Consider the following 20677-nt stretch of genomic DNA (forward strand, 5'->3'; position numbering starts at 1 on the left):
GGGGAGTTTTACCAGTCTTGGGACTTCACCTTTTTCTGCAACAGTTTCTTCCTTCTGTTGTAGAGTTTATTAATGGCAGGGGGCCACTAGATTGGCCTCCTTTTCTTGGAGAAGAGCATCTTGGTTCTGTTGGGTATGGCGAGTTCCATGCATTTATGTACATGTTTGTACAATGCATTGGTGTATGATTCAGCGGTGATGCAGCTATTTTCCATTGGCATGGGTGCCGTAAAGTTAGCCACCTCTGTTTTAAGGAGCCCAAAGTCAGCTTTGGAGAAGTTTTTCAAGGTGGTTACCTTTGCAGGGGGTGTGGGTGAGATGTGGATTTCCATGGTGATTAGTATATGGTCGGATCTGACCAGGAAGGAACTGACTATTGGTGTAGAGCAATGGTCACCCATGTTAGTAATTACCAGGTCAAGGATGTTGCCTCCTCTAGAGGGGGTCAGAATGAGCTGTTCCAGGGCATTGGAAATGATGAAGTCCAGGAAGCGTTGGGCCAGTGTATTGGTGCTTGAGTAGTTTTCACAACTGATGGAGGGGTAGTTGAAGTCTCCTAGTATGAGAGTGTTGGGTTGGACCTTGATAGATTCCAGGGTGCTTAGGAACACGGAGTGAGAGTCTAGGGACATGGTTGGGGACCTATAGCAGGCTATGACCTGGATCACCGTCTTACCCAATGTTCGTTGTACCTGAAGCATCTCCGATGCGTTATGCTGGGCTACTAGTCTGGAGGTGTGCATATCCTTTATGAATATGGACACACCACCGCCTTTGGAGCTTCAGTCCATGTTTTAGGGCCTTAAGGTGTGGAATGAGTTAGGCTGGTAGTGCAGGGGTGCTTTCTGCCGCTTTAAACCAGGTCTCTGTTACAGCACAAATGTCAATGTTCTCCATTTTGAGAAGTGCTTTGAGTGAGTACATCTTGAGATTTAGACTTGTAGCGTTGAGCAGCAAGACCCTCAGATTGCATTTATTTACAGCTGTTAAGGTTGTAAGTTGGTCTCTGGAACACCACCTAAAATAGGCACTATAGGGGTGGCAAGAGCCTTAGCCAGTACCCAGGGGTGACAGATGCAGCCCATCGCTGGTAAACCATTGAGGCCTGTCAATCATGTCATCCCAAGCAGACAGATACTAGATCCCCTTAGAATGACCCAGAAACTTAGCCAATTGTTGAAGTCAATCATTTTTTGTTTGTACTGCGGTATCATTCTGGGTGACGGTAGGATACTGCTCAGGGCTAGGGTCATACCTGCCTCAGCAACATAGTCCGAGACCTCCACCATGTCTCTTCATGTAGTCCGGGGCAGTGCATCTCAGGTCATTCACACCCACATGGACAATGAAAGAGTCATACTTGTACTTGTTGTAGAGTGACCTGAGTGCATATGCTGTGTGTCGGATTCTGGCACCTGATAGTTGCTCGTTACCTTCTCCTTATTCAACCTAGTGAGTGGGACATCTGTGGACCTCACTATTGCATCACCTATGATTAGTGTATTGGGCAAGGTGTTTAGCCTTAGGGGCTTTGGTTGAGGGGTACACTGTGGAGGTGAGCTATGTGTCCTGTGGTTTGTGCTGTGTTGTGGTGGTTGAGTGCATTTCTTTCTTGGAGGTTACTGCTGTTTGGGTAAATTTCTATTGAGAGCCTCTGCGAAGGTGGATGTGTGGCTTGTGTTTTTATGTGAGAACTGTGAAGGTGGGTGTTCTGAAGGGCTATGTGTTCTATGTGGTGAGGTGCAGGTGTTGACCTCTTCTTGACCAGCTAGTCTGGTCTTGGCTGGAGAGTGCATAGCTTCCAATTTGGTGATATAAATGCATCTCTCACAAGTCTGAGTGTTGGCAGGTAATAGGAGAGGGTTGTCTGTGTACATGAGACAGTTGCTACACTGCCTCAGAATACTAAGAGCACCAGGTTAACAGCAGAAAGTACAGGGAACTGCCCTTTAATCATGCCAGGAGGGGTGGTTGTAACTACTATGTACTGGAGCTATTTCCGAGAAGAACGACTAGTGCTGATGGCACTTAGGTGCTCTACAATAACTGCTACAAAAACCTGTTAAAGTGCAAAGCAATTAAGCTATTTGAATTGCAAGAGAGAGAAAGGGAAAAACTTAAGAGCAGACTTTCTGGCACCAGTAATAGTTTACCTCAACTCAGCTCCGCTGTGCGGAGCATAAACAAGCGCAAACCTGCACAAAACATGGGCTTTTAAACCAGAAAGTTGAAAGGGATGGAAAAACTGCCCAAACAGCCAATAATCTACAATTTCTGGGCCAGAAACCAGTCCTCTTGTGGTAGATAGGCTACCTAGTGCTTAGCACTCCAACTGATAAGCTAGAAGGCTCCCCTCCAACACACAGAAAGGCTTGGGGGGGGGGGGATCAGAAGCTTACAAACAGTCCTAAATGCAGCAAATCTGCATCAGGACTAGACTAATTACAGGAAAGGCAGGAAACAAGTTTAGAACTTTTTTTTTTTACAGAAAAGCAGCTAAAACAGCAGTAAAAACAATTCAAATGCAGTGCAAGCTAGTACACTTGCATATGTAGCAATATTAAAGCAAATACAGTTTAAATAAATGCAATTAAGTTAAAAAACGACTAAGAACAAGTGCACAAAGCAGAAAATTAGGAAAAAATCAAAATGGAGGCACTCAGAGTATCAGAAAATAATGCCAGCAACTATATAAATAATTCAGTCAAGCAAACATTAAGACAGTGCAGAACTATGAACAGTTAAGTGCCAAAAAATATACTTATCAGCTGTGTATTTCCACATTGTTTGAGCAGCACACTCAATCAGAACACAAGGAGATTCTAGCAATGGTATGCAGAACTTTATGGAGAGAAGGTTTTGTTAAGGGTTTGTCCACAAGAGTGTAGACCACAAGAACCTTCTTAAATGTAAAGTAACTCACCTGAAGCACAAGTGCTAAGATCAAAGCTTAAAATGCTTAGAATAACATATAGGGTTACCACCTGTCCCACTTTATGAGGGACAGTCCCTCTTTGGGCAGTTGTGTCCTGCAAAGAAATAAAACAAAAATGGCAAATGTCCTGAGATTTTAGGACAAACATATTTCCTATATTTTATGTAACAGTTGCATAAAACAGTTACTCTATCTAAAACACCTAAATGTTATAAGAAACAGAATAAGCAACTAAAATGCTACAATAATAAGCTTTTATTTAGGCAAAAAAGTGAAGTTCTGTCTTTTGTACTGGCTGTGAGCATGTTTTAACCTGCAAAATCTGACGTTTGTACCAAAAATGTCCCACTTTGGGCATCGGAAAAGGGGGCAACCCTAATAACATATAAATTTAATTAGGCTACTAACAAGGAGTATTAAATGCAGCAAAATAAAAACACTCGAAAACTTAAGAGCACACAGCAAAAATAAAGTTATAAAGTATGACTAAGACAATTACAGTAAAAGTAAAGTGTACAATTTTTTTTAAAGTGGAGAGGGAGGAAACAGAAAGTACAGTTTTGTACCTACCATAAATGTAGATGTTCGAGTGCTAATACAGCTGCAGTTATAACAGATGGGTTTTCCTGCCGTCAGGCGGGTCCTCGGTCGGCCGAATTCCAAAGTCTAGGTCCGGCGTCGGTTGTCGTCGCTTCTTCCCTGATGTCAGTGGGACAGGGGTATAAAAGAACCAGCCGACGCCATTTTCTTCAGTTTTTCTTGCCCCAGATGTCAGGTGCCCCCAGAAGGAAGGCAATACATAAATTTATGTAATAATGCAATGCAATAGAATCAAAAAATAGTAGTTGCAAGCAAATACACCATAAATGAATACCCCAATCAGGTTGCATGAAGAGGTGTTAGCCATTAGGCCTGTCCCAAGAGGGGAAGGAGGGAGGGAAACCTGGACTGCAGCTGTATTAGCACTCTAACATCTACATTTATGGTAGGTACAAAACTGTACTATGTTCATCGTGCATACAGCTGCAGCCATAACAGATGGGTAGAATCCCAAAGCTAAAAAAAAGGGGTGGTAGGCACTAGGTGGAACTAGGAGGAGCCAGGATGCCCTGCAAGACTGCAGTGGCAAAGCCTGCTCTAGATTTGGAGCATAATGGTAGGTGATAGTGCTTGGAGAAGGTATGCACAGAACTCCAAGTGGCTGCTTCCAAAATATCTTTGGTAGGAACCCCCCTGAGGAAAGCTGCAGAGGTAGCTGTGGCCCTTGTGGAGTGAGATCTGATGCCTGCAGGTACAGTTTTACCATGAAAAGAGTAACAAAAGCATATGCAGTGGGCTATCCATTTTGAGATTGTCTGTTTGGAAATTGGCTTCCCTTGAGCTCCTGTAGCATAGGACACAGAGTTGCTCTGATTTTCTGAAAGGCTTTGTTCTGTCCAAATAATAACACAGCTGTTTGTGGATGTCCAAGGAATGTAGTAGTCTCTCCCCTTTGTTTTGAGGATTAGGGTAAAAGGTAGGTAAGTGGATAGCCTGATTCAAAGCTACCCTGGATACCACCTTTGGCATAAAGGACGGATTGGTTCGCAAGGAAACTCTGTCCTGATGGAAAATGATGAAAGGCTGCACAGCCATGAGGGCTTGTAGTTCCGATACCCTGCGAGCTGAGGTGATAGCCAGAAGGAAGGCTGTTTTCCAGGACAAATATTGCAGTTCTATTGAGGCAGCTGGCTCAAAAGGAGGCAAGGTCAGTTTTTCTAGAATGAAATTGAGGTCCCAAGCAGGTACTGGTTGTTTCCTTGGGGGTTTTATATTCTTAGCCCCTCTGAGGAACTGTCTTAAGAGGGGGTGAGAGAATAAAGGAGGATCAGTGTTGTATTATGCAGAAATGGCCGAGGCATGGATTTTGATGGAGGAGAATGAAAGTCCACTGCTTAGCATCTCAGCTAGAAACTGTAATATTTGAGGTAAATTCAGTATTCCAGGATTCTGACCCTTTTTCTCATTCCAGGCACAAAACCGTTTCCATTTTGCGGAGTAATCTTTTCTAGTAGAAGGCCTTCTGGCCTCCAAAATGACATCCTGCACCTCCTTGGAGAGTAGGGTCTGTTGTGAAGTTAAGGAATCTTCCATGCGGCCAGATTGAGTGTTTTCAGCTGACTGTGAAGAGTTTTGAAGCTGTGCTGAGTCAGAAGAAGAGGCATTAGAGGTAGGATCCATGGTGGGGAATGCGTCAGGCTCCTCAGGAGTGGGTACCAGTGTTGTCTGGGCCAGTCTGGAGCAATGAGAATCATCTTTGGTCTGTCTGCTCTGGTTTTTAATAGAACTTTGGGCAGCAGAGGAAGAGGTGGAAAGGCATAAACTGTCATTGTTGTCCAACTGAAAGAGAGTGCATCGACTCTCCAGGCCTGTGGATGAAAGGTCCTTGAGCAGAATTTTGCCAATTGGTGATTTTTGTGGGAGGCAAAGAGATCTATGTCTGGCCTTCCCCATGCTTGAATTATCTCTGTAAAAACTTGAGGATGCAACTTCCATTCGTGTAGATCTTTTAGTTATGTACTTACCATAACTTTAGATGTTTGGGATCCATCTCGCCTACATTCTGTACTGATGGGTTCGGAGCCGATCCTCGGCTCCGACTCGGCACGCTATACTATAGAGCGAAGTCTCTAATTGGCTGAACTATTCTATATCCCAGGATGCACCACCACTACTTCCCCAGATCTTGTTTGTCCGCACACATGCACACAGTCATAGACAGTTGAAATAACATTGCCAGGTGTTTCAAGATGAAACGGCTAAACTGGACCGTCCGGTCTCTTCTGATCTCCAAGGCCAGGGGAAGGAGGGTGGGTATTAGGAATGTAGGCGAGCTGGATCCCAAACATCTAAAGTTATGGTAAGCACATAACTAAAAGATGTTATGTGATCCTATCTCGCCTACATTCTGTACTGATGGGACAGTGTCCCTAGCACCTGATTCCTGGGTGGCTCACTGGAAAACACTCCTGAGAACTGTGGAACCAAAGGAAGCTCGCCCCCGCGATGCCACATCCAATTTGTAATGAGAAATGAAGGTGTGAGGAGAAGACCAGGTAGCCGCAGCACAAATGTCACTAATGGCAAGCTTGGAATGAAAGGCTGTCAAAGTAGCCATAGCCCTTGTAGAATGAGCTTTCACAGTGGTTGTAAGCTCTCTATTAGAAAGAAGGTAAGTATGACTGATACAGTCTCTGATCCACTTGGCAATGGTGACCTTCGTGATGGCTTTGCCCAATTTATTGTCTGAAAAGGACACAAACAACTGATCGGTTTTCCATGTTTGATGCGTCCTAAGTAGAAACGCAACTGCCTGTGAACATCCAATGAGTGGAAGATGTATTCCGCTCTGAGTAGTTTGGGAAGAAAACTGGGAGTTCCAATGACTGTTGAAGACAAAAACTAGAACAAACTTTGGGAACAAAGGATGGATTAGGCCTGAGGGATACTCTATCCTTGTGAAAAAACAGGTACGGTGGTTTGACACATAGGGCTTGAAGTTCCGAAACCCTTCTGGCTGATGTAATTGCCACCAAAAAAGCAGTCTTCCAAGAAAGAAATTTCAAGTCACAAGTTGCTGCCGGTTCGAAGGGGGAAGAGGTCAAAGCACCTAATACGAAATTAAGATCCCACGGTGGAGCGGGATGAAAAATCGGAGGTCGTAGCAGCCCAGCACCTTTCATGAAGGCTTTACACAACTTATTGCTCATCAAAGGTGGGTCTATACTTTCATGAAAATTAGAAATAGCTGCCAATTGAACCTTGATGGTAGAGACCGAAGAACCTTGATTGAATAAAGAAGCTAAAAATTTCAAAACTTCTGACACCGGGGCGGAAATGGGATCTAATCCCCGGAGTTGGGCCCAAATGGCAAATCTCTTCCATTTGCTGTTATACATTTTTTTAGTCGAATTCTTGTGGGCCGAGGACAAAATATGTATGACTTCCGAGTCCAAAACCTGGTTCCTGACTAAGGTCGAAAGTGGGGCAGCCAGGCTGTTAACTTCAACGAGTGAAGGGAGTGATGAAGCTGTCCCGACTGGTGGATCAAGAGGTCTGGAACCTGGTCCAGGAACCATGGACCGTCTAGTGCGTATTTCCGAAGAAAGGGCAGCCAGACTTGACGAGGCCAGTATGGGGCAACTAAAATCATCTTGCACTGTAAGTGAATCGCCTTCTGGATTACCCTGGGAAGAAGGGGAATCGGTGGAAAGGCATACACTAGGCCGGTGGGCCAAGCTTGGACTAAGGCGTCCTTGGGAAACCCCCCCCGGAACTGGGGGTGAGAGAGAAGAACTGTAGACATTTCGTGTTGAGAGGAGTTGCAAAGAGGTCGCAACAAGGAGTTCCCCATCTTCTGAAGATCTGAGTTGCCACTCTGTCGTTCAGGGACCACTCGTGCGGGGAGAGAATAGTTCTGCTCAGTTTGTCGGCTATCACACTGGATCTCCCCGGAATGTGTGTTGCTACCAAGAAATGGTTGGTTGCAATAGCCCAATCCCATACTTTCATGGCCTCTCTGCAAAGGGGGTAGGACCTGGTCCCTCCCTGCTTGTTCAGGTACCAGACTACTGACATGTTGTCTGACTGAATGGCAATCATGCCCTGGGGGAGGTAACTGTGTAGTGCTTGTAGCGATAGAAGCACAGCCCTCATTTCCAGTATGTTGATGTGTAGGGAACTCTCGTAGGGGTGCCACTTGCCTTGGACTGACCTGCCCAGGTAATGTCCCCCCACCCCGTCTGGGAGGCATCCGTAGTCAAAGTGGCCACTGGAGGTGGAGGAACGAAGGGTCGCCCCTGATCCAGGTTGGAGGAAAGAAGCCACCAACGGAGATCCTGTTTGCACATCTCCGTGATCATAATGAGGTGACTGAGAGGGAGATCCTGATACGACCACTGGACTGACAGGAGCCACTGGAGAATCCTCATATGCAATCTTGCTAAGGGAACTAGGAGAACGGTAGCCGACATGGAACCCAACAGTTGTAGGACCATCCTTGCTGGGGCTCGGCGTTTGAAGAGCAATGCTCGGACTTGAGATTGTAATATTTCTATCCTCTCTGTAGGAAAATAGACCCGCATTTGCTTTGAGTCTATCTCTACTCCGATAAATTGTATGCGCTGAGATGGCAGCAACACAGACTTTTCCCAGTTGAAGGTGATTCCTAGGGAGTTGGCTAGAGATATAGTGGCTGCAAGGTTCTGTAAGAATAGATGCCTGAAGTGGCAGTTAGGAGCCAGTCATCTAGGTATGGAAACACCTGGAATCCTAGACTTCTCAGGTGAGCAGTCACCACCGCCAAACATTTGGTGAACACCCTGAGGGCTGTGGTGAGACCAAAGGGCAGTGCACGGAACTGAAAATGACCGTCTCCCAGGCTGAAGCGCAAGTGTCTACTGGACACCTGATCTATCAGGATATGATAATAGGCGTCCTTGAGATCTATGGAGCACATCCAAACACCTTCCTCCAGCAGCGGGAGAATGGATTGTAAGGTGACCATCCGGAACTTGGACTTCTTGACAGAACGGTTGAGCTTGCTGAGATCCAAGATGGGCCTCATGTCCCCGGTCTTTTTTGGCACCAAAAAGAATCTTGAGTAAGTCCCTAATCCGGTCTGGTCTTCGGGGACCAGTTGGATGACTCCTTTCTGTAGCAGCTTTGAAATTTCGATGGCTGCGAGATCCCGTTGACTGGGTGGTGGGTCCGGGATTTTCCGGGATGGTGGGGGGGCTGAGAAAAGGGGATGTTGTAACCTCCGGCAATGATCCGGAGCACCCATCGGTCCTGAGTGATATTCTCCCAGGCCTTTAGGTGCCTCGAATGACCCCGACTGGCTCGGGCGCGCAGTCGGGCAATCCTTCAGGGATGCTGGAAGGTTGAGGAGCCACGAAAGGACTCACGGTCTCCAGTGTTGCGGGAGCCTCTGCCGCCTCTGGGACGGCGTCTTCCTGAAAAATCCCCCCCCCTCTGCCTCTAGAAGGGGGATCATCCTGCTGTGAGGGGTAAGTCTTCTGAGATTTGCGGAACCACATTTTCCCCCCGCTTCTAGCCTTGGGATAAGGCCGGAAGGGAGTGAAAAACCGTGCCCCTACGGCAGTCAAAGTCTTACCCTCTTGTTCACAGCGGGTCAAGGTGTCCTTTACCTTGGGTCCAAACAAGGAGGACCCATCAAAGGGAGCGTCGGCAAAGGAAGACTTGAAGGCTTCCGCAAAATGACACAGGCGGAGCCAGGCTTGTCTCTGTAGAGCAACACCTGTACCCGCCGCTCTACTCGCCCCTTCAGCCGCATATGAAATGAGCCTCATGGACGAGTTCGATATTGATGATAGAGTAGCCACCTGAGAGCTAACCGTCTGGGCCAACTGCTCCGGTAGGTTACTAGAGAGGGTATCTGAAAGTTCCTTGACCAGATCCCTCTGAAGTCTGGAGTCAGAGACCTTAGAGAAAAGGCTGCTGAAGTCAGGGTGCGCTTCCCGTACCGATCCATACTCCTGGACTCTTTATTAGGAGGATGGACGGACGTCGAAGCCTCTGCCACATCTTGCTGGGTAGCAGATGCCACCACGAGGGCATCTGTGGCCACACCTTTAGATAAGAATTCCTTTTCAGGGGGGCTGACAGAAATTTATTCGGGCGAGCTGGCACCGGTTCCACAGAATCTGGGTGCTCCCACGCCCTTCGAGAGATCAAATCCAGGAGCTCATCGAAGGGCGGAGACACCCAGGAGGCAGAAGGCTGAGCCCCGAAGGCCTTGAGGAATACCGACTCCTCAGCGGAAGGGGGTTTGGACTGCCAGTCGCTTCATTGCTTGAGGATTTCTAAGATGTCCACAAAGGAGACATCATCCGAGGACGACTTAGGGGACCCCTTCGCATCATTGAGGTCGGTGTCCGAGGTGAGAGACTCATCAGGCGAGTCAACGTGCTTCCTCTTACACTGTCTCTTCCTGGGAGGTTCCTCCGAAGAAGCCTCGGAAGGACCCCCAGGAAGGGAGAAATCCCCAATGGGGGTGACCTCAGGCCCCAGGGCTCCGCTGTCTTGAGACAGGGGGACAACAAAGGAACAAGTCTCCGTGCCAAGGGAAGGTGCCGGAGAGATGGTGGAGGTAGCCAAGGAAGATTTGGCCAAAGCAGTCCTCATGGCCCTGAAGGCCGGACTCCCCCGAATCCTGGGAAGGTCCAACCCCTGAGGCCACAACAGTAGACGGCACTCCCGCAGCCGACGCACCGAGAGAGAGGCTCGGAACCGAAAGCATAGGACCCGAAGCGTCACCCCTGGGGCCGACCGAGGAGGTCCATGTACCGAACTCTGACCCGAAGGTCAGGGTTGGAGTAAGGGTCGGAGCCGACCCGAGAACCTCCACCGGCTCCACCAGCACCGACTCCAACGGTGCCGAGGCTGTTGGAGGAGGAACCAATACAACAGGGTGGACAATCGGCTCCAGAGCCGACTGGGCTGGAGCCGAGACTAACTTTTGGAAAACCAGAGACTGGAACAGCCTTTGAAGCACCCTGTCTATATCCGAATCGGACATCCTCGAGGACTGAGAAGAGACCTAACGGGCCCAAGTTGACTTCTCTGCCGGTTCCGAAAGACTAGGGGACCGGCTCCGAATAGTCTCAAGCAGCATCGGCGCCAAGGGAGATTCCACCAGCACAGAAATTTCCCTCGGAGCTGACGGGGACTTCGGCGCCGAGGTAGAAGAGTCTGAGCGAGCGACCTTTCTCGGCTCCAAAACCAATGGAGCCGAAGAAGGTGACCCGCCTCTCGATGCTCGAGTGCTCGGCTCCGAAGACAGAGGAGTCGAGGCTGGAGGCATCGAGCAGACCGTTCCAACCTCGGCTCCGAAGTCCGTGGAGCCGACGGAGAAGCCTGCCTTGATTTCTTAGCTGTCAGCTCCGACGGACTGGTCGGAGCCGAAGACTTCTTCCTGGAAGGAGAGGGGGAAGAAGATAAAGCCTCCTCAAAAGAAGGGGTGATGAGCCCCTTCAATATCAATTTGTTTTTCCTCTCTTGGAGGACACGAGAAGAAAAGGCATGACATACACTACACGACTCTTGAAGGTGTTTAGGACCTAGGCAATAAACACATAGAGAATGGTCATCCGTGATTGACATCTTGTACCCACACTTGGTACATTTTTTAAAACCCGAAGGCCTATGCTCCTTCGACATCTCTACAAGGAAACACACTACCAAAACAGACTAGGACAAAAACTACCACAGAGATACCAATCCCTCTAACTTAAACAGGATAGGCCCACAGGCAAACTGTAACACAGCTCTGCAGAGCACGAGGGCAAGGCCCCTCTAACTAAAATGGGACCTTGTCGTTGGAGAAAAAATATATTTGCTACACAAATATACTAAGCAACACAAGGATATAACACAGTATGAAGTAGAGCGCGAGGAAACCCCTACTAATAAAGTGGGAACCTAGCGCTAGCAAAATTCACACACAAACTTTCACAAAAACCACTCAGAAACAACAAGTAGCTGTTAAAACTGCTTTTGGTTGAAAAATTAGAAAATTTCTGACAGAAAATCAGTCAGTAAAAGGTACTTAGCCCAGCCAAGTCGAGACCACGTCCATTGCTATCAAGTGGCAAACGAGATCTGGGGAAGTACTGGTGGTGCATCCTGGGATATAGAATAGCTCAGCCAATTAGAGACTTCGCTCTATAGTATAGAGTGCCGAGTCGGAGCCGAGGATCGGCTCCGAACCCATCAGTACAGAATGTAGGCGAGATAGGATCACATAACATCTGTCATATTTCTGCTTAGGTTGTCTGCCAGCGTGTTTTCCTTGCCTGGCAAGTACTGTGCTTGAAGTTCGATTTGTAATTCCAGAGCCATGTTCCAAAGAGACATGGCCAGTCTGCATAGTGGGTATGAATGGGTTCCTCCCTGTTTGTTTATGTACCACATTACCGTGGTGTTGTCTGTCCTTATCAATAGCTGACCTGGATGCAGAAAGTTTTTGAAAGCTATAATAGCATTTATTACTGCTAGCATTTCCTTTTGATTGATGTGTAGGTGCTTTTCTTTTTGGGACCATTTGCCCTGAATGCACCGATCTGTCATGTGCGCCTCCCAGGCGTAGTCCGAGGAGTCTGTTTTGATGACTTGATTTGCTTGAGGCTTGCAGAATGGGAGACCTGTGTTTCTTTGGCATGCTTGAGCCCACCACAGAAATTCCTTTTGAAGACATGGAATCAGTGGTATTATTGTTTCCAAACTGTGGCTGTGTTGAGGCCATAGGTTTTTCAGGTACCATTGAAGTTTCCTCATATGCAGCTTTGCACATGGGATTAGTAGGATGCAAGATGCCATGAATCCCAGAGCCTGCAGGATTTTCCTTGCAGTCAGCCTGGTGAAATTTGCTAGTTTTCTGAAGTATTGAGTTAGTTGCCCCTGTTTCTCTGGCGTGAGGTAGGCCATCTGGGTGTTTGTGTCCAAGTTGTTTGAGAGGGTATTAGCCTTGATTTCTTTTTGTTCACTGTGTATCCCAGAAAATTCAACAAAATTATTACAAAAGCCAGATGTTTCAGAAGTATGTGCTTGCTGTCCGCTTGGATCAGGCAGTCCAAATATGGGTATATTTGTATCCCTTGAAGTCTGCAGTAGACAATTACTGATGCCAGGCATTTCGTGAATACTCTGGGCGCAGTAGATAAGCCAAAGGGCAATGCAGAGAATTGATAATGGGTTGAACCTGCAAGAAATCTGAGGTATCTTCTGCAATCTTGTCTGATTGGGACATGCAGGTATGCCTCCTTGAGGTCCAATGTTACCAGCCAAGACTCCTTGCCCAGCATGGGAAGAAGCTGCTGTAATGTGAGCATCTTGAATTTTGGCACGAGTAAAAATGTGTTTAGGATGGATAGGTCCAAAATAGGTCTCCAATCTTTTTCCTTCCTTGGTACCAGGAATAGTCTGGAGTAAAAACCTTGACCTTGTTCTTGTGTAGGTACCTCTTGAATAGCTTTCATGTCCATGAGATCTGAAATTTGTTTTTGTGCCTCTGCCCTTTGATTGTGTGGCAGGTTTGGCATGCCTCTCATTTTTGGAAAGGTGTGCAAATGGAATCTGTAGCCTCTGTCTATAATGTCCAGGATCCATTTGTCTTTTGTGACAATATGCCAATTTTTCGAAAATAATGCCAGTTTTCCGCCTAAAGGTGCTGCCATTTGAGCCTTGCTTGGCATGCAAAGGGGAAAGTCATTGGGTCTGCTTTCTGAATGGCTGTGAACTATCCTCACCTCCTCTTTGTGTAGGTGCTTGCCATTGTCTGCCTCTAAATGATCCTTGAGATTGCCCTCTGCCCCACGGGCACCTGTATCTACCTCGTTGGGGTCTGTCCGTGGATGGAAAGGACCAATTTTTGGAAGGCCAATTTCTACTGAAACGTGGAGGTTGTACCTGTAGGAAATCTTTCACTGTTTGCATTGATTTAGCCTTTTCCTCCATTTTCTTTAATACCTCCTCAGCTTTAAAACCAAATAATACATCTTTTTACAGAGGGGCATCTAGTAATTTAGCTTTGACATGATCTGGTAAGGTTTGCTCTTTGAGCCAGGCATGTCTACGTATGACTGATCCTGTAACAGCAGCTCTACATGAGGCCTCTAAAGCATCAAAACCACATTGCAAGGTATGTTTACCCACTTGTTCTGCACTATGCATCAAATCCTGCAACTCCTTCAAGTCTGGTTGTTCAGGTTGTGACATTTTGCTTCTCAACTGTGATAACAGAAACTGTTGGTACTTTAACATATGGAACTGGCAGTTTAATACCCTCATGGTTAAGGTGGCCGAGGTGTATACCTTTCCCCCCCCCCACCTTTCTAAAGCTCTGGAATCTCTCTCTGAAGGTAATGGATTTTTAGCAGTGGAGGCCTTAATTCCCTTGGGGCCCTGTGGGACAGTTTCTGGGTCAGCCGCATGGCTTTTGTATAGGAATTGGTGAGAGTCAGGAACCCGGTAATACATGTCAGTCTTGACTGGGGCTGGAGGTAAAGAGTCTGGGTTAAGGCAGGCCTCCGAATACACATCATCTAGAATGTCTAAGACAGGAGGTATAGCCAGAGGCCTGTGCTGAGGGAGCAAGAGAAAATCCCTAAGCCTTTTCTTGGAGTCTGAGTACTCTTGGCCTTCCCAGTGGAAGTGTTCCCTCAAGGTATGCAAGGTTTCCCCAAAAGAGTAATCCTCAAGGGGGGAGACAGAGGGAATGGACTCCTCTGCAGCAGAATCTTCAAAAGGGGAGTATGAATGTTCCTGGTCATCCGAATGCTCTGAAATAACGGAGGCCTGGTCTGAGGAGGGGGATTCTTCCTCCACTCTGGGCCTTTTGTCCGGAGGGGGGTTGAGAACCCCTGATAAGAGTAATCAAATCCTCAGCCATTTTGAGCATCTGTTTTTTAGGCATGGGGCCTTGAGAAGGGCCCTGTGGAGCTTGTCTTTTAGTATGCATGGCTGCTTTAGACTTGGTGAAGGCCTTGATGGAAAAAGAAGAGGAAGGCCTGAAGACACCTTGAGAGGTGGCAGACCTGTCTAAACTCTGAGTTTCACCACCAAGAGTGGCTTCGGTATCGGTAGTCGGGGTGTGGGCCGAAGAGCCTGCGACCTCGGGTACAGTAGACACCGCCAATTAAGTGTCGTCGGTAGTCAGGGGCTGCGTAGGCGCCTCACTGATAACCGGACCACCTGGCGTGGTGTCAGTAGAAGCAGCGGACCTCGTATGTCGGTCCTTATCTTTGTGTCTTTTACTCAAAACTGGAGTCAGAGTATCCGACGACATAATGTAATTAAATTTTTTGCCAAAATAGTGTTGGGTGAACTCTGCCCAACGCTTAATGGTGTGTCTGTTGAATGTAGCACAAAAACGACAGGCCGAGACTTCGTGGTCTGGGCCTAAGCAAGGAATGCAGAGGGAATGAAAATCCTTATGCGGTATTTGCTTCCCACATGAAATGCAATTATTAACTTTGTCTGATATCTGTCTGAGGCAAGAAAAGTTTCCCCAACGGGGTACTTAGCTTTCAAGAAGACTTCGGTTGCAAAATATTCGTAATCTCAGGAGCTGGCCGACCGGCACTTAAGAACTGCTTCAGCTTCGGACACCGCGCGGCAAGAAAGACTGAAGAAAATGGCGTCAGCTGGTTCTTTTATACCCCTGTCGCACTGATGTCAGGGAAGAAGCGACGACAACCGACACCGGTCCTAGACTTTGGAATTCGGCCGACCGAGGACCCGCCTGACGGCAGGAAAACCCATCTGTTATGACTGCAGCTGTATGCACGATGAACATCTGTTCAAAGTCAAAGAAGCAAGGGGGTAGTCCTGCCCAAATAATCTCACTGTACTATTTTGAGTGATTAAATGAGATTGGACTGGGAGCAGTGACCAATCAGATTTACAGCAGGAGCGGACAAATCCAAAGCCACCAAGTTTAAGACTACACAAACACCTAGGAGGGAGGGCAGGAAAAATAGTGCAGACAACACAACAAAGGACAGAAATAATACAGCAAATATATAAATAAAGTAACTATATAAATATAGCACAGTGCAAACTGAGTTGCAAAAAGAGTACTTAGTTTGGAATATCAGATGGGAAAAGATTCCAACTCTGCTCAGAGTCAGGAGAATTTAGTTCTCTCCTATATCAGCTCTGCACAAATTCACAGAAATGCAGTTGATCATATAATGCTTTCCTTGCATGCAAACTGAAATGATGATTTTTTTCACTATAACATTTAAAATATAAATCATACATCTGCTGCTTATACTTTATAAAATGCATTAAATACTGGTGTACTGACAGGTATAAAAGTACTAATCTCAATAAGTTATCTTTAATTAATACAGAATGTTTGGTCTCATACAATAACTTTAAATCCAAATTATTTTATATAAGCAAGCCTAACTGCAAATTAAAAGAACAAATCTGCTCGCATCTATCTCAAGTACGAAGGAGGATAGAGACTAATGCATTATATAAACATATTTTATCTAGTGGAGAATAGCATTCTTTTAGATTTAGAGTAGTACCGAAAATTTACAAAAATGAATGTGGTGGTAATGTTTCTACATTAACTGAAGCTGCTGAATATAAAGGGATTAATTTTTTTAGGGCGGATTCCAAACCAGGTTTGAATGCTATGAACAGTGTTAAACCCATTTTAAAAATGAAGCAGAAATCCTGTTTTTAAAAATGAATTATCATTATTCTCAATTTTAAGTCTTTTATACATATTTATATGCATCTCTATTTGTTCCGGGTATATGATTTTAAGTTTATGCAATTAAGATAACTAATGTATGTAAGTGATGATTGCTGGTGACTATACATATTTACGTGTGTAGGATTTTAAGTGTTTCTGTTTATTTGCACTGAAGAAGAGCCCGTTATGCTTGAAACCTTTTTTGTGTATTAAAGTTGTCTGACATATATTCAGTGGTGGTCTTGGCTCCTTTTTACTATTTTTTTCATTTCAGACTATTCATTAGGAGTTTGTTTAGTGGACAGTCTTTTTGTTGTCATATCAAAGATAATCACGATCCAAAACAGAATAAATTACTGAACAGACTGAGACAACATTAAGCTAAACAAAAGCATACAATCTGAGTTGCAGAACCAAGATGCATGGATTACGTGGATGTCTAAAGGTGTGAAACAAGATACTGAGGAAAATAGCAGCATTAGTATAAATGTCATATCCCAATGGAAAAATGAGTCTCACAAATGATGCATTACCCTTCAGCCATTAAAGAAATTAGTGGAATATTACCTAAAATGGCATTAGGGCACATAAAGAATACATTTGAAATGGTCATTGCATCTTTGTAATGCCTCCAGCTATTTCTGCAATTACCGATTGCGGACACCTTGAGCCGACTAATATGACTTGCTCATATTTGCATCAATAACTCAAAAAACATGCTAAAAACTACTGAAAATGCTCATCTTAAAGCTTATAAGACGGACAACACTATTATACTACTATCTGACTGATGTCTAATGCTGCAAAGGAAATAATTGTTGTTCATATATTATTTTTATATTGCCATAAAGCTTTCATATTTTCTAAATACAGTAACTCAACAACCAAGAAACAGACAGAACTGCATAAACCCATGTAAAAGCTCACAAATAGACAAACAAATGCGACTGACAAGATGTCTGCAGCTTTAGTGGTTCCCAAGTTATCGTAAGTTGTTTACATACTATTAGAAATTAATAGTTACTGTGTTCACTATGACTTATAAAATCCAGTTTAAAACCTAGAATCCAATGAGCACTCCCACCTCATGATGCAATCATTGGAAGTTACAGTAGGACCCTCCAGGGCCCCATTGGAGTGAATGAATTAATCAATAACTGAGGCATCCTCATTAAAGTCTTCTGATATAAATAAGTCACATTACAGGAAGACAACAGTCAGAATAAAACCGGTGCAGTGATTCTGAAAAGGCAGACCACTTTTTCATGGGTCCACAGCCTTTACAAATCATCTAAAAAGATATGCTCAGATGAAAAAAAAAAAAAAAAAAAACAGCAGCTACTAGCTCCAAGTGAACATCTCCATGAATAGGTTTATTGGTAGAAGTACTGTCGGACCACAAATCATGGAAGGCTATAGTTAAGAAGTCACTGCACAATGCACCGCCAAAACATGAAAGGTACAACTCAGCTGCAAAGTGCAAGCCAGGAAAGAGATGCAAATATTGCATATACTTAGCCATTTCTACCTTCTAAAGCAACAAAAATATTTACATGAGGATGAAATAAAAGTAAAATAAATAATTCCACAGCTGTCCGAAACTTTATTTTATTTTACATTTGTTGACAGGGCTAGTCTAGCTGGATACATGTCTATTTTCAGTACAGGCCCGGGGAGAAAAGCTCCAATCTGGGTAATCTTAACAGTAGTACACAATGATAGACACCATAGTACAGATCAAAACTAAAGAACACTAAAAAAGAAATGCATTAAAGTATAGGCAAACATTTTACAAACAACATGACATGTGTGTACACACAGAGAAACAACCAGTAGTATAGGCTAGCATTATACAAACAACATGCTAAGAATCATGGGTATGCTATATAGTAAATATAGTAGTTACAGATGCAGGATATACAGGTTAATGGGTTGAAAAATGACAAGAGAGAGTAGGTACAGTGAGATATATAGAAATTATAAGTTTGTTTAGAAGTTATACACTCAAGGGGAAAAGATGACATACATTCAAAGCTAAGAAGTGGGTGTATGGAGCAGGGGTAAGTTATCAAATTGTAAGTACGTCAAGGAAGCTTGCAGGCAAAAAGAGGTTTGCAAAAAGAATAAAACATTAAAAAGGCTTAGAGAGCAGAAAAAGGTTATAAAAGACAAGTAATGATGAAGAATTAGTTTAATCTGGGTTAGTGCATGGGCATAGACATTGTGCTTTAAGGAGTAGTTTTAGTTGCTTTTTGAAGAGTGGTAGTGATGACAATAATTGAAGATTTCTGGGAAGCTTGTTCCAGATTTTCCCTACAGAATTGGAGAAGAGGGAGTCACCTGCTTTATTATTGGATTTCTGGATAAAGTTGTCAGTAATTTATTTGCTGAGCGAAGGGTAGTAAGATTTCTATAGGGGGTGATAAGAGTATTGAGAATAGGAGTATTATTGGGCTGATAAAGTATCTTATGAGTGATGGTAAGTTGTTGAAATGTTAGCTGATTTTGTAGCTCTAGCTAAGCTAGCTGTTTAAGATTTAAACAGTGGTGGGTTCTAAAAGGTGAGCCTGCGGCAAATCTGGCAATGTTGTTATAGCAGGTTGCCAGTTTAGTAAGGTTACTTTTAGAAAGATTGGCATATATTGGTAAGTTAAAAGAAACTCAAAGAGATTCAACAACGTGTTGAAAATTATTTGTATATCAGAATGCCTTCAAGGTGTAGCAATATAGGGCTGCCAAAACAGAAGTGCTAATGTTAACTGCTACATTATGGCACGTTGCTGCGAAGCCAAATACTGTGAAAGTTATCACGGACAAAAACTGGAGGGGCATTCTGGAAGGAGAATGGATGATAGAGTTCTATGCACCATGGTGTCCTGCGTGTCAAAATCTCCAGCCAGAGTGGAATTAATTTGCGGACTGGGGAGAAGAGTTAGATGTCAACACTGCTAAAGTGGATGTTACAGAACAACCAGGCTTGAGTGGATGTTTTGTCATCACGTCACTTCCTACAATTTATCACTGCAAAGATCGAGTATTCAGGAGGTACCAGGGATCAAAAACAAAAAACAATTTTATAAGCTTCATAGATGAGAAGAAATGGGAAGAAATCGAACCTGTGTCTTCCTGGTTTGTTCCCTCTTCTGTTTTAATGAGCAGCATGTCAGCTTTGTTCCAGTTCTCCATGTGGATTAGGAGTATCCACAGTTATTTTACAGAAGAGGTTGGTCTGCCCGTATGGGGATCATACACCATTTTTGCTCTGGCAACACTTGTCTGGCCTGACACTTGGACTGATTCCCGTCTTTGTAGCAGATTGCTTGTGTCCATCAAAGCGTTGCAAACCAAAATCATTTTACTACCCAGACAAACTAATCCCTGAAGCAGCCAAATTAATGAAGGAGTTGGAAGCAGATGATGAGCTAGAAATGTCAGATAAAGATGATGACGAAGAAGAACTTCCACTAGATGAAAATACCTTTCAAACTACAGTTAGGAAGTGGAAAACAGAGGCTGGTGACAGAAATGATAACTCGTAATTACATCTTGTAATATGGAAGCATTCTGTAGTTGCACTGATATGTTAGACTGCAGCAGGGAACAAAAGGTTCAGAACCTCATCTCTGTCAGAATGCAAGTTTAATGAACATTTACCAGGATTCACTTAGGGGTTCTGCTGTGACTTTGGCTACATTATCAATGCAGCTATGGTACTTGGAGAAATTAAAACGAGAGGTACCTAGTGTTACTTGGTTTATTGATAGGTTTTGGATTAATGCATTTTTCTTTCCCCATAGGAACTGATGTGTTGTGGCTATATCTGGTTCCAGGCAATCACTATAATATTACTTTTTCATTAAATCTGATGGCTCATTAAGCCTTTGTTTGCAGTGTTGGAGACATCGGAGTGACTGAAGCATGGAATACATAGTGAAATTTACTACAAGGTTTGTTTTATTGGACAGAATTGTTTGTCAAAATAACAGCTTTGGTTCACAACTCATTTATATGTATTGTACAACCCCTGGATGATGAAGTTACAGCTACCCCCTTTTCACCTGCATTGAAACTTGGTACTTCACTGAAAAGTCAATTTTATCAAGTTCGAAGATTTTGGTCATTTGTCAGAACACTCCGTATCAGAGTGACTCCTGGTTGATATGACATTTCCTTGCTGTTTCCGTAGTAAATATTTGATATTATTAATTTGAAAGAAGAATGACTTAACAGAAACGTGTGCTGAGTGCTGCAGGGCAGCTTGCTTACAAAATATGCTACTTGTATGAATGTGTGTCAAATTCTAAGCTGGAATGTGAAGCTTTGGTTAGGTGAGCTTACCAGAGTTTCTTTCTGGTGGTGGAGAAATAACAGAAGCAGCATTGACTAAAGATGTTCTTCGTGTTTCACTGTTGTGGTCGTCACATTTGGGTTGTCCCTGCTGGGGTGGCCCGCGGCCGGCCTTGTGCCAGAGA

General features: G+C 44.5%; 1 protein-coding gene and 1 pseudogene across 1 annotated transcript in view; one reads left to right on the top strand and one right to left on the bottom strand.

Moving 5' to 3' along the window:
* The window catches only part of RPS6KA3 (ribosomal protein S6 kinase A3), a 1945113-nt gene that overhangs the window by 1670359 nt on the left and 254077 nt on the right, over nucleotides 1-20677 (bottom strand). The gene's annotated exons all lie outside the window — the stretch shown is intronic.
* LOC122801997 lies at nucleotides 18958-19744 on the top strand (annotated as a pseudogene).

This window comes from Protopterus annectens, chromosome 5.part0 (genome assembly GCF_019279795.1).
Source record: "Protopterus annectens isolate FY-2018-M chromosome 5.part0, PAN1.0, whole genome shotgun sequence".
Lineage (NCBI taxonomy): Eukaryota > Metazoa > Chordata > Ceratodontiformes > Protopteridae > Protopterus > Protopterus annectens.